This window comes from Cydia pomonella, chromosome 14 (assembly GCF_033807575.1).
Source record: "Cydia pomonella isolate Wapato2018A chromosome 14, ilCydPomo1, whole genome shotgun sequence".
In the NCBI taxonomy this organism is placed as follows: Eukaryota; Metazoa; Arthropoda; class Insecta; order Lepidoptera; family Tortricidae; genus Cydia; species Cydia pomonella.
In genome coordinates this window covers 7420609-7436126 of record NC_084716.1, presented here as the reverse complement: position 1 = coordinate 7436126, position 15518 = coordinate 7420609, and the positions used below count along the sequence as shown (strand labels likewise).

At 37.2% G+C, this 15518-nt stretch overlaps 1 protein-coding gene across 3 annotated transcripts in view; it reads right to left on the bottom strand.

Moving 5' to 3' along the window:
- Window positions 1-15518, bottom strand: part of LOC133524830 (uncharacterized) — a 467029-nt gene that overhangs the window by 170301 nt on the left and 281210 nt on the right. For 2 of the 3 annotated variants that reach the window (XM_061860981.1, XM_061860982.1), the window contains exon 2: window positions 4281-4310. The exons of the other annotated variant lie outside the window; for it this stretch is intronic. The gene's annotated coding sequence lies outside the window, so the exon portion shown is untranslated. The remainder of the gene's footprint in view (window positions 1-4280; window positions 4311-15518) is intronic. 3 annotated transcript variants of the gene reach the window in all.

Sequence of the window (15518 nt, the reverse complement as noted above, 5' to 3'; positions counted from 1 at the left end):
TGGTGCGGCTTCTCCATATTTATGATAACTCAATTTAATTACTGCTAAATCAAATTAACTGGTTTGGCTTATCGTTGTGGCGCTTCTCCATATTTATGATAACTCAATTTAATTACTGCTAAATCAAATTAACTGGTTTGGCTTATCGTTGTGGCGTTTCCCTTTGGCGCTAGTTCCCTGTTTTTTTAAGAATAAAAAATAAAAAAAACTACCCTTCCCTACTGCTTTATATGCACTTAGCAAAATTTGTCTACTCATACAAAAGCAACCAAACGTTCGTTATGTCTCGAGAAGTAATTTCATAAGTCGAATTTGCCACCTGCAGTAGATTTAACACATTGTATGTATCATGTCAGTCCCTCGTAGGGATTTCCGTTATTATAACCCCCCATTAATGCCACGGATGCGTACCATCAATCATTATTAGTGATGTTCATGTTATCGGTATCGGTATTAACCTAATTTCACCAAAAATGCTTGTGTAATCTGTATGAATAGTTGCGGCAAAATAAATAAAAGTTAAAAAATCATTTTCACTTCTCATGCTATGAAAGTGGGTCGTTCTTTTTCTCAAAAGGGTGCAGAAAATGATGCGTTTCGGCACTAGATCACTGTATTTTCTAAATACGTTTTTTTATTTTTTTTACGATAAGCAATTAAAATTTTGGTTTTATTTGTTGTACACTTTCCATTCTGATTCTGATAATTAACTCCCTATTCCATAAATAATGATATTTTTACTTAAATAGTTAATTGAAAGTACCCTCAAGAAATAATACTGAAGTTAATACTTAGCACTTTTTTAATGCACTTGTATTTTATGTCCTCGTATTCGAAATATAAAGTAGAGTGTTTAACTTGAGTGAAAGGCACCATTTCAGTCTCGGATTATTGATGCTCTCACTGCGATGCATTTCTGTCGAGATAGTTTGACGCTCGAGTACCTTTCATCCCTTGGTTAACAATTTACTATTGGTAAATACAGTAGTATTGGTAGTGATATTGGTAGTTGGGACATACAGACTAAAGAAAAATACCTACCAAAAAATTGAGGGTATTACAGTTTTAATTTATGCCTGCTTAAATATTAAGGCAATTTAACCGCTTTTTCGACCAATACCAAATTAGACTAGTTAGTTTCCTATACAGGGTGAAATTTTAGCCACCAGCCATACTCTGCGTAGTGACATAATACGAGTAGGTCATACCAAAGTCGCGAAAAAAATATTTGTTGTCTTATATAGAAATCAGCGCCATCCTATCAGCCGGAACATACATTCGGCATATGAAAAGCCAATTTTTTTTTTCACGATTTCGGTATTGGTCCCATAATACAAGTTATTCAGTATGATAGAAAGTCGCTGCGCAGTGTATGGATGGTGGTTAAAATTTCACCCTGTGTTTATTTTGTAAATCACACAGCTTCATTTTACACTACTTCATGACTGCGCCAATGAGTCACTCGATATTTTAAACCCAGTACTAGACGCGCCAGCTCGCTTCAATGAGTCTCAGCCTGAGAGTCCTCGACGTTACGGCGCCGTGCACAAGTATCGACATATGTAGTAAAACGAACGGTTTTATCGATAAAACGCAACGAATAACTGGGAATCTCTAGCGTCAATTAAAGGATTGTAAAGGTTGAAACAATTTCATTGGTATTTTTCTGAAATGTTCTACGGATAAAACAAAAATATGAAATGTGGATGAATGTTAAAATTCGACCAAAGTAATACGCAGTCTTTTATAACGAATTTTCTCTCTTGCTACCATTTTTATCACTTTCGGTTTTGGAAATACAAAATTTGTATATTTTGAGACAAAACGCATAGATTTAACATCTATCTTTATATCTCTTAATATTCTCCACAGATGAAATATTAATATTTACATATTATACGTTGCTATTCAATAAAGTAAGTACTTTTACTTTACTTGTTCCTCGCGTTGTCCCGGCATTTTGCCACGGCTCATGGGAGCCTGGGGTCCGCTTGACAACTAATCCCAAGATGTGGCGTAGGCACTAGTTTTTACGAAAGCGACTGCCATCTGACCTTCCAACCCAGAGGATAAACTAGGCCTTGTTCGGATTAGTCCGGTTTCCTCACGATGTTTTCCTTCACCGAAAAGCGACTGGTAAATATCAAATAATATTTCGTACATAAGTACTTTTGCTCGTACATAATAAAGGAAATATCTGTATATGCATGCTAAAAATTAACCGTTTAGCGCCACTTGCACCATCCCACTAACCCGCGGTTAACCGGTTAAACCTGGAGTTACCATGGTTACCAGTACAATTTGACACTGGGTTAGCGGTTTAACCGGTTAACGCCGGGTAAGAGGGATAGTGCAAGTGGCGCTTATTAGTAAAATATAGATTTTCGCATAAATACAATGCATGACAGTGAGACATTGTAACGAATAGAAAATAAATTGAATTTTATAAATAGTTGTTTAGAACATTAACTAGCCGGAAAGTAAGAAAATAATGTAATAAATTACACTTTTTTATATGTTTTTCGGGTGTCAGACCGTCAACATCTCCAGCATCTCCTGAGGTTGCCTCGTAGAGAGGCGAAACACGTGTCGAGTTTTGTACTTTTGGTGGTGGGTTGTTATATTTATTTGCGGATTTTATTTTGCAGTGGGAGGGTGGGAACATTAATTGCATCTAAAAATACGCAAGTAAGTATAACGGATTAGCAAAGTAATATTTCTTGCTTTAATATAATATTTAGATGTGTTTACATTTGATAATTTCATTTCAAGAAATGCTTTTTTAGAATTGATCACTTCTTGATATGGCTAGGTTAGGTTTGTCTTTTTCATAATGTGGCGAACCGATCGTTTCATGAAATTAAAATTATCAATTCTAAGATCTGGCTACAACATCAATATATGTCCTGTTTTAAACATAGCAAAGGTAATAATGTATAAGTATTTAGAATTATTTTGTAAACATGGCTGGATGGATGGTTGGTTTTGTAAATACGCAAGTAAGTATAACGGGTTAGCACTGTTTGACTAACACGTTATTTTCTCGCGGATTAGCAAAGTAATATTTCTTGCTTTAATGGCAAAGGTAATAATTTCCATGCATGTTTGAGAAACACATACTTTTATATCTTGACTGTAAGTATATCACAGATCATCGAATGTGGATTGAGTAATTAAGTATTCCCGAAATACGGCGGCGTGAGCAATCGACGAGAGCTCGTAGCAAAATTAACAATTGAAATGATCGGATTATTGGGAGTGATTTTTGATTTTTAAAATAGCTACAGTTTGCAGTACTCAAAAATAACCTATCTACGCCTAAATGTAGCATAAGCTTCACAATAGATCAGTCAATGTTTATAATACTAATACAGAGGCCAAACAGCCTCTATGACGACTACCAGGACAGTCCAAACTATTGTTCTTTGAGTCCTCTGCTTTGAAGACTTGACTTTTTGGCTGCTAATTTTATTTAGTTAAAACCTACAAAGTTGTTGACGGAGTCTTTGTTCGGAGGCTCGATCGTTTTGAGTTGCGCTTTAAAAAAAACTCAGAAAAGTACTCGAACTGAGGTTAAAAATAGGTACTAAGTTTTTTAGCGCAAGATATTTTTAGATAACGACTTCGTATTATTAGATTGCCTAATTAGAAATGACATAATTCACAAAGAACGTAATTCACTGCGTATCATTGATAAAAATAAACTAATACCTCATAGTATGAATGTCAAGTCCTTAATATCGATAAAATTTCCCCATCCCTAGAAGCCTGATAATCGCCTTCTTATAATTATAGGTTATCGTCTCGCATGATTTCACAGGCTTCTTGGCACTTCTTTCTTTCGTGTCAGGCACGGATAATTAGTCTGATCTCCCACCCAGAACTGGACTTTAACCTATTACAAATTGAACTCAGTTTGGCTTGTGACTCTAAAGAGGCATTTTTCAATGGGGCTTTGACGGTGTCGAGAACTTTTCACATGCCTGATATTTTTCGCCGCGTTTTTCAGTTTTTACGATGTTTCGTAGTTTTTGGCGTGAAACTAGATGACTCCTAATTGGGAATTCTTTATCTCTGAATAAATTTGAAAGCAGACGTGAATTCCTATTTCGTTAGCTATTTCAATTAGTGAAAACCCCTTTAGGAATTCAATCCTTCATTAGACATTGGTATCCGATTCGCTTTCCGCTTTTATTTTTCATTTTCTTAATGAAATAACTTTCATTTGTTTCGGGTTGTTTAATACTAGGTTCTACGGTAATAGAAAATGAAATACATACTCAGAACGGTTTGATTAGTAATCCCTGCATCTGAAAAAAAAATACATAAAGTTAAAAACCGGACAAACAATTCACGGATTGATGGTATTGGAAAATATAATTGAATTTGTTTTCTTTTAAAATATAACGAACCATAACAAATAAGAGCACCTCTGTTCCATTTACTAATGATTTAAATTTCATTGAAGATAATTAGTACTTACTAGTACTAGGACGGTGGGACGCTAGAGGTTAGTTTACTAATGAGGGCTACCGTTTTTGTGCTCATCAGTTGGCACCACTGTAGACGATGGTCCAGAAAAAGAGATCTCAAAATTCTTCAATGCTTATTTAAAGAAAAAAAACGTTCTAATATAGATAAACAAAACTATTGTACTTTGTCTTTTTAACCTGTTTAATTTGTGGGAACTTTTTTTAAACTACTAACATTTATTGAACTATATGTAATGTTTACTATAAACAATCAAAAATAAAAAAAAAGATTTACCACTTTTATGAATAAGGAGTCAAAATTCGCGATATAAAGCTTGCTTTCCCGAAAAAAAACTATACATTTGACCTCCGTCGACACTGGCGCTCCTAGCGGCGAAATTAAACGGGCTAGCCCTCATTGTTTAAGGAAATATTGTCTTTGGTTACCGCGATAGTTATTATTATATATCAAAATTATAAACATTATGATAAAATTAAAACTGTGTACTACCAGACTTCAACTTGTATGTACAGTTAGCAATACTATTCCCTTAGCACCTTTGCATACAAGCTTATGTGCAGGATGGGTACCTTTTCTATAAAATTAACCATTCAAACAAAGAAAAACCGACTTCAAAAAAGATGAAGTAAAATCTTATCAGTTTTATATGCGCTAGCAAACTGATATGTTTGAAGTCGTTACCAAGCCAAATTATAAAAGCTTCAACAGTCAATACTCTGTCCAACCGAAAGCCGACCCCGGTGCGGTTCTTCAAGAAGAAATGAAAGCTGTTCATTAGTGCTGTGGGCGTATTATTGATAGGTATTTTAACTATTTGTCTTAGTCTTGTGTGTGTGTGTGTGTTAAAAATAAGTAAGAATAGAGTGCTCCTCCATACATCAGTTTCCTTACCAAAACGCTTATTACTTTCGTATTCGTCATCTAGCGTCAAGTAGTGGATTTATCAGTACCGCTCCTTGACACTAGATGTCACGAGTATAGCTACTTACCCAAAATGTATTGCTCAACAATTTACATATAATATTACAAGCAGAAGGAGTTGAAAATAGAGTTCCGGTTAATTTTATTATACTCGTAATATTATTACACTTTTCGTTCGTTGCGATATATATTGTCAAGTGGCAGTACTGATAAATCCGCTACCTGACGCTGAAAAAAAACTGATCTATAAAGGCAATGCCGGCCCGAGTACTCGATGAGGGTAGAACGAGAGTGAGTTTTGGCGCCCTTGGCTAGGTAATTTTTTTTACCAAATTGCAGTTTTAAAAAATAATACAAACGGGCTCTATGATACAGCTTACTCGTACTTATTTATCTCTTTGGCACTAAACAATACATAATAGCAATAAAAGAAGAATTGACCCAGAACACATAATACATACGTTACAGATAGCTATTTAGGAACAGCTGACCTACAATTTAGCGAACGTGTAGGTCGGTCGGCCGAGCAATTTCCTACGAACCGATCCCTTTAATACAATCGTGTATTCCGATTGTTACGCGAGTGAGAGCGCGTTAAGTTCATGATAGCTGCTGATAGACTGTAAGGGGGTCTTTGGTGAAAACACATGAACAGGGGTCGGACAAAAAGTGCGGATGACGTAAAAATGACGTAATCTTGCACACAGGATGATGTTTGAGTTTGTATTTAAACTTCCGTGTGACATGTAGTAACAAAGTAGTATTAATGAAGTAACAAAATAATCGTAAATAAATCCATGGAATTAATAATACAGGTGGTAGGGTGATGTAGTGAATAAAATAAATTTATTTATATTTATTTAATAAAACGAAATCAATTTATTGTTCATCTGATTGACAATGTGTCAGTCAAAAACGTACTTACTCATTTCAAGTGGCGATATCGTTTAATAAAGAGGTCGATAAATGATAAGTGATAATTGTTTATGAAAATCAAAAATACTATTTGAAATCATCCTATAAGTGGTTTGACGTCATCCGCACTTTTTGTCCGACCCCTGCACATGAAGTAATTAATAAGAATGAATAATACACTTTTCACACCAACTGGTAAATTGATGAGAAAGTTAAAGTTGTCAACTCAGATTTTGAGTAACTAGTTTCCTTATATTGGCTGGTAGAATTAACTTTTAAATGATGTTTTTTTTATTATGGTCATTTGAATTTAATTAGGTTTGATTTTTTGGTATTTCATAGTTATTATTTTCCTCGCGTTGGTGTGGCCATTTTATTAATCGTAATCAGATTTAAAAAAAAAAACTTTTAAATTGTTCACAGCGAGTTTATCATACTTTCGGAGCGTAACTCAATCATGTACTCGAATCACGACTCAAACGACTCAAAGGCCATCAGCACACGGCGCGAAAGCGTAAGAGACGCGTAAGCGTATCATAATACGTGCGTAGAACGAGAGCACTACGAGCACGTACAACTTCAAACAAGTCCGCAGACGACGCGTCGTCGTAGCGAAGCATATGAGTTTTCGACATAATCGAAGAATAAAAAAATCTTCATCTGAAGAGAAAGTAAGATCGTATATACATCTGCCGAAGACGCCAGCGACTACATGATTTCAACTAATGAGATATCACTTATAAAACGATTACGCTTATGCGACGTTTACGCGACGCATGCTGCTCAGTACCCCTAGTGTAAATAAATTCGATTTCGAAACGTGACGTACGCGTTTGCGTTAAGTCTCATTTTGTATGGGTTTTTGAACAGCGCGCCAAGCGGGACGTTTTGGAAAGTCAAAAATCTCATACAAAATGACACTTAAAGCAAACGCGTACGTCACGTTTCGCTGTCGAAAATATTTACACTAGGGGTACAGAGCTCTACGCGTCTCATACTCGTAACGTTTTTAGGATACGGTTGCCCGACGCTTAAGCTTACGTTCCGTGTGTTGAGGGCCTTAGTCTTTTAAACGAAATCTAGTTAAACTGGTTCGAGTTGTTCTTTAATTAACAAGTATTAGCCAACTCTACTCAAGATACTTAACAATCCGAAAAAGTACTTTTACCAGATTGAAGTGATACCCCAGAAACATCTCAACCAACCCATAATCCATCTTTTCTAGTAAATATATTTTTTCCTCACATTTGGTGGATAAAATCAACCATGAAACGAGGTTTTTGGATGAATACAGGAAAACTTGTAGTGTGTAAGTGTGAAATTGGATTAGGAAAGGTCGTTCTAAGGTTAGGTGTCAAGGTTAATGTAAGGCTACTTGAGCCGCACTTTTTACAAGCTTTTATTTAACTTGTCATGTTCGTATGTAGGTAACTAACTTTTTTTCAGCGTTTTTCAGAAAAACACCTTATTGCTTTTACCAACTTACAATTCTCGTAAATTTGCTCTCTCGCGTCCAAAGACGGTCCACGTGACTTTTTTTTTATATTATTATGGAGCAGTTGTCATTTAAAATGTTTGTACTTAGTCAGTTTTTGGAAGTTTATCACATTAATTTATTCACAAATGTAACATTTAACTAATACACATCTTTGTCGCGTTGTCCCGGCATTTTCCACGGCTCATGGGAGCCTAGGGTCCGCTTGGCAACTAATCCCAAGAATTGGCGTGAGCACTAGTATTTACGAAAGCGACTGCCATCTGACCTTCCAACTCAGAGGATAAACTAGGTCTTATTGGGATTAGTCCAGTTTTCTCACGATGTTTTCCTTCACCGAAAATTGACTAGTAAATATCAAATGATATTTCGTACATAAAGTCCGAAAAACTCATTGGTATGAGCCGGGGTTTGAACCCGCGACCTCCTGATTGCAAAACGCATGCTCACACCACTAGGCCACTAGCGCTTCGATTTAAGTAATACAAACGGTAAAAATATATTTATGCAATATTTTTTTTTAATTATGCCTAATCAAAAGGCACTTTAGGTACTCTCAGGGATCACCATTCGAGCTTTATTCTTACAATCCCTCATTTGCTATATAATTTACTACAGTACTTAATTCTCAATAAGACAAGATAAATTAAGTTAGTAATATATGTTATTAATACCGGTATAATTCCATGCAAGGGCAATGGGGATAATCATGAACGGCATTAATTACTCCCAACCATTAAATGCTATATGGATAATTGAGTACAAATCGGTTCGGGGAGCTCATCCGTCACATTGTGGTTTAACTTTGTAATACTGTGGTATTCGTAATAAAATTAAAAGTTGGAAATTAGATTGGAACAAGTCCTTGACTTTATTAGACTGTTTAATGATAAAAAACACCTGGCTCAAAAGAAGAGTAAGATATTCTGGCAGTACAAAAAAGACAGCTATAATTTTGTCCGACATTCGAGAGAAGAGGAGCCAAAACAGCTAATGGCAGACAGCGTACATCATTGACGTATATATTTAAGGATGGGCCTTACGGGCACTAAGAATGGCGCTAGTTCAGTGGTGTCACTCTCGAATTCGAGCCAATCGTGCAGTCTAACGGAACTAGTTGCGACCAATCTCTCGCGTGGTGCGAACTCATCAACCAATCGTGTTGCGGCGTTAGACTGCACGATTGGCTCGAATTCGTGTGCGTGACACCGCTGTACTGGCCCCATTCTTATTGTCCGTAAGGCCCGTCCTTAGATATATATGTCAATGGCGTACAGTCAGCATTAATAGTAACGGATGAAACAACGCGCCAAAAGTATCTGATATTCCCGATAACTTTTCCAAATATAGATAAATCTCTAAAATTCTCCTTCAAAAGTATATCTTTTACAGTCTAATTTGTTTTACATATAGAAACATCATTTTTATTAAGCTGTTACAGAATGGTAGATACTTTTGGAACCTTGTTTGATCCGCTACTTTTGATGCTGACTGTACATACGAAATGTACATATGTATGTGTTTTTTTCGTAATCAGAACACGATACCCAATATGCCCTAAAACGGGTCCCCACTATTTTTGTTTCATTCTGTGTAACGGTTTTGGTTACGGTACAATATTTACAAAAAAAAACATAAAGTTTGCCTGACATTCTATTTCTCTCTCACCTTCTCACCTTCAAGTATTGATTGAACTCTGTCCTATCAGTGGGATTACGAATAAAGTAGATAGCCAGTAAAGCAGTTGGCATCAATAGCGCAGATGATGACCACTATTATTAAACTCTGTCAAAAGTTGTCAATGACATTTGAGCCAGCAGGCACTGGAGAGTGATCCAGGTATGGCACTTAATCAAAACAGTAAATTATACAAACCTTTTTGTCAGTTACTTTTTGGGTCCTATTTACCGATCCACCGTCACGATTCGAAAAGGTGCCAAAATTTTAACTGTTTTCTAATTACCGCACGTATCCCAAACCGATAACGTTACATATTAGGGATCGGTTTGGCTTCAATCTTTGCCTATTAAACACTTAGGCTCCGGTTTCACTGTGTTCGTGTAATCCGATACAACAAGCCTCTAATTTGTGGCCCAAGCATTATGTGGGACATTTCGGTCATAAGGACGGTGACAGTATACACTCCTCATTCAAAGTTATACTTAGAAGATATGTATATGGTATAGGATTGATAAACTACTAATAAATAATAATAATAGTAGCTATTAATGCAGATTTGTGAATAATGGTTATTTTCTCACTCTTACTATGTCCATCTTCTTGGCAAAGAAGAAGTTCGGTGTACACAAATAAATATAAACTTCCCTTTTTCGTTTAATGTGTATTGTGTTGACGACCGGTCTGGCCTAGTGACATGTGCCCTGCCTATGACGCCGATAGTCCTGGGTTCGAATCCCGGTAAGGGCATTTGTTTGTGTGATTTCATATTTGTTCCTGATTCTTGGGTGTTTTATATGTATTTTTATATTATATATATCGTCCTATAATATTTATTTATTATCTACGGCACGACACGCAAGTTTAACAATACTGATCCGAAGATAGATCCCCTGGTTTCAACAATCGAATTACTGATCCCCAAGTTGACAACACTTTTTACCCGTCCTGTCCATTGAAATTTTTAGGGTGTTTTTAAAATCAATCGAAATTAAATTACATAATAAGGTCTCAGGTACAATTACTTGTATTTTTGACAAAAATATATTTCGTAATTTAATTTTTTAATGTCATTTTTTACTATTTTTAGTGAAGCGGGCCGGCAGGTAACTGCTAACTTGAAAAGAACGGGTAATACGTGTAAGTGTGACTGGGCTTCACGTTGGGGCTTGTTTGCGCATTAAATTGATTAGTGTTTATTGCGAGTTCATACATACATTTATAGTAGCACTCCACATTTTAAGCTAAACATGTTTAAACCTACACTCACATACACCCCATATTTTGTGTTTGCAGCGCGGATGCATCCACACCTGAGTGGTTAGGGTGTTACCACACCAATCGATCGATAATCGGTCGATAGTTTTTACGAGACAAATCGAGCGATGGTAGAATGGAACAGTCGACGTCGATCAAAAGTCTCTACTGGACCACACGAATCGATCGATGTCGATCGATGATCGGTGAAAAATGTTTTGTTTGACTCGGAGGCCAAGTTTGTTTATCCCTCTCGTGCCTTGAAACCCTCGCAACGCTCCAGATGCCGCTTTTCGAACCACTCGCTACGCTCGTGGTTCAATTTTGAAATCTTTCGCTTGCTTAGGTATCAATATTAGCACGTGCGGTTAAACAACAACTTTGCTCCCTGGTAAACAAATAACTACTGCATTACTTTACATGCCCAGTATCATGGAGATAATATTTATAATGTAGAATGCTAATGTTATCAGTTATAATTAGTGTTTTAATTTACTTTTTATCTCATTATTTAAATACATTTTAACCTGATTGTGCTCTGAGTGTCGACAGACTATCAGTGCTTCGCTCGAAAGAGGGAAGCGTATTGCTGAACCGTGAACTCTTTTGTTTTGGTTGGAACCACAGAGCAATTATTTTTAATGTTGTTTTCATTTGTTGACTTAGTCTTACTTTAATTATCTTTTCATTGTTGTTTTATGCTGTTAATTATTTTAAGAGCATTCAAATAAACGTTTTATACATCATACATATATCTATATATTACTATCGTTCTCTCTGTGAGTACTCTCATCATGTCAGTCATGCCTAGGTTTACTTTCAAAATAAATAAATAAACTTCTGTTTTTTGTTTGACCTTACATAAATAAGTAAGCTGAGAATGCTTACTCCATACATGAGGCTTGGAAAAAAAATATTTATTTGTAAAAAATGGGTTTTTATCTTTGTATGGAGTGATTTTTTTGTGATTGTTTGCCACCTGGCAGCATACGGTCCGTCTGATGGTAAGTAGTCTCCGTAGCCTATGCGCGTTGCCGACCCTGACACTCCACTCCCTCGTTGAGCTGTGGCAACCTTACTCACCGGCAGTAACACAACACTATGAGTAGGGTCTAGTGTTATTTGGCTGCGGTTTTCTGTAAGGTGGTACTTCCCCAGTTGGGCTCTGCTCTATATCTGGAATGACATCCGCTGTGCTGTGAAAGCGAGTGAGCACACTAAGCAATTTATTTATCTATAGTTTGACTGATAAACAATGTCTTTAGGTACTAGTTAAATAACTGATACATCTTTAAAATAATATGTTTATATCGCGAAGTTAAAAATTGCTGTGTAAGCCCTCCAAAGTTATGATCAGAGTGTAACTTTCACCTCCGCCCGCCAATGTTATCAGCTCAAACACAGGGTTCCGTGTAGATAACAACCCCCCAGAGGGAGCCTAGGCCCGATCACCCATTGACACACATTTCAGTATAATTAACGCTATGATTAGGTTTGGAGATGAACTAGCGAAGCAGCTTCACAATGATATAATATAGCGTTGATTTACGTAAGCTATTTGCTTTACAGACCGTGTTCAGTACGCACATTCAGTCACATCGCAGAATTAGAAATGTTCGTTTGTATGTTTCAATTAGCGTCCAATCGAAGTTTCGGCTTCGGTTTGGCTTTCGGCAGGTTTCGGCATAAAAATTATGTTTCGGGCGAAGTTTCGGTTTCGGCCAAAAAACTACCGAAACTTTGGGCCTTGGGCCGCGCTGAAACTTTATTTTCAGCAGTGTCCGGCCGAAATTTCGGTGTTGGCAGGTTACTGTCGGTACTAGGCCTAGATGGAAAATTCCAACTCAATAGGGTAACCAAATGTATACTACCCTGAACAATGCTTTCCTCGCAAACCATATAGGGATAAGTTCAGAGCTGTACTTAACTAAAAAAAATAGTCACAATCGGCAGCAGTATGGGACCGAATTAGAAGATGAATATGTTTATTCAACTCGGGAACAAGTCAAATTATGTTCGGGTGCTCTAGTGGTCAGGACGTTAATCGCGTAGGCTGAAGATGCCGGTTCGACTCTTGCCTCGGCCACCGTTGGACTTGTTCACGTTTTCTTCAGTATATGACATTATTTCAGTTCATAATGTGTTTATTTAATTTATTTATTGTTTCAGTCACGCAAAACTAACCAAAAATTCAGCACACTGATAGATAACCGCGAATAAGTCATTGTTTTTTTTTCTGGAATTCGTCCCCTAACAGAGTGAAATTGCAGTACTAATGAAAGAGTCAGTGTACTTGTCCTGTTTTATTATCTATTATATTGTCTATCTAATATGTAGCATGTTAGCTAACAACCATTTCCTAAATTCCATGGCAAAAGCTCCCAAAATATATCGCCGGACAGCAACAGCCCATAAAACTAGCAACTCCATTGACAATAACTACAGACCCTTGCCAAGTCTCCATAAAGCACATATCAAATCATACGCCCCGTAACAGTGGAAGCACTTGGCTGCCAAGAGTGCACTTAAGGGAATGAATAGTGCAAGTTAGACTTGGCCTGTTTTACGACCGAGCGGATTAATTTGTTGTTCTTCCATTGTACACGGTTGGTAACAGTAAGATGTTCTGCTACATTTGTTTGTCTTGTCTCATGTTGTTCTAACAAAATAATGTTACCTTTCGGTATCTACATTGGTATGAATACTGGTATGGTTAATAGAAGGCAATCTGACCAAATATGCCTACCTGCTAACGAACTAGTTTGCCTAACAAATTTTAATAACACCACTTTACAGCTCTCCTACTAACCCTTGTTGTTCCCACTTTTCACCATACGGTGGAATAGTATTTCGGAAACAGTTTTCTGAAGTCGGTTTTTTTTAAGACAGTTTTTCCCATAAGTATCATAAATAATTTCTAAAACTGCGCAGAAAAATGGATTGAGCGTTGTACAAAAGATACATTATTCTCATTGTCTTAGAGACGTGTACCTATAAATATATTTTCGCCACACCAACTCGTAAAGGACCTCTTGATTGTTCAAAAACGAATGAGAAAGTTGCATTTTATTCACATGTGGGGCAAAGTAATCAGATGCATATTTTGAGTTGTTTCCCTGTTAGCTGGTCAAATTGACGTTTTAAAGATGATTTTGATTTTTTGGTACCTATTTCATAGTTAATTTATTCCTCGCGTTGGTGTGATGAAAAATTTTGTTTCACTCGGAGGCAAAGTTTGTTTAAGCCTTGTGCCTTGAAACCCTCGCAACGCTCAAGATTCCACTTCTCGAACCACTCGCTACGCTCGTGGTCCTATTTTAGAATCTTTCGCTTGCTCGGGTATCAATATTAGCACCAACGGTTAAACAACAACTTTGCCCCCTTGTAAAACAAATAACTATTTTGGAACTAATAGGTACAAGCCTTACGAAGTTTCATCCAGCCATCGTTCTTGGCAGTTATTGCGCCGATTGGACTTCATGAGCGTTATACCCTACATGTACATAGATATCTTTTGTACTTTTGCCATCCGTTAAGCTAAGGAATCTGTGTACTGCGAGCATCTCTCGCCCATTCGGCTGAGATAAACTGCGGCGTCGCGGTTTGCTCTGGACAGAGTTTCGGAGATTTGATTAGTTTCACGCTCCGGAGGCTCACAGTGCGCCTGTCTCGGTCACCAAATTAAAATCTTGTAAGACATGAATCCGCCTTGTAAGGAAATTCAAAGGCATTTTAAAACATGTTTCAAACCGGGTCTATGGCGAATTTATTTTGTTACCTTTATTTCCGACGTTTCGACGCAGGTTTAGTGAAACCTGACCAGTGGGTCATGGTCGCAGATAAACATGGTGATGTCCCAGCAAAATGTCAAATGAATTAATGGATGAAAATGAATGAAAATCTTTATTTCAGGCAACTAGTGGCCCATAAATAAATACCTTAAAACTAACATACATATTATAACAATATATCTTAAAACGAAACACTTACAAATCACATTATGGTTGCGATGCATTACGCAAGCCCGCAGTGTCAGGGAGCCGGCCGCGGAACCGCCGAAACTTGACACCCTTCGGCCAAAACTCCTCCTTGTTGAAGGTCGCTAGACGTTCAGTCAGAACGCACACCACAAACGAATTAAAATTCGCATTGTGTCGAGATTCCAACTTCGCGACCCTCAGAACGAGTCCGGAATTTACTCTCAAATACTTTATAATGTCATCGACCTTCGTAAGGTAATGTAGACGGGACACATACAAAACACGGACAAAACAGAGATTTGTGTAACTGCCCGACGACAAGTCTATGAAAAAGTTGGGAATGTGGTAGTTATTGTTAATAGTCCGACACGCAACACTCACTCTATCTGCACACACATCCGAAGATAGATCCCTTGGCTTAAGCTTCCAGAAGGATCAATGGTTCGCAAGTTGATAAACCCGGTTTTACATGTGTATGTTTTAAAATGTGTTCTAAACGCGAAAGTTTTAAATGCTAAATTGAAAGCCCTTTAACCCTTTGAATGCCACGCTTATCGTGTGTGGCACGTCCTGAACCTTGGAACCATATTTTTTGGCCACCTTGTACCTATATGTGTGTATGTGGATATGTGTAGCGACCTTCAACAAGGAGGAGTTTTGGCCGAAGGGTCAAGTTTCGGCGATTCCGAGGCCGGTCCGCACAGCGGGGTTGCGTACTGCATCGCGGCCATAATATATTCGGCATTTCATAAGATATTCGGGAAGTATATTGCTTACTT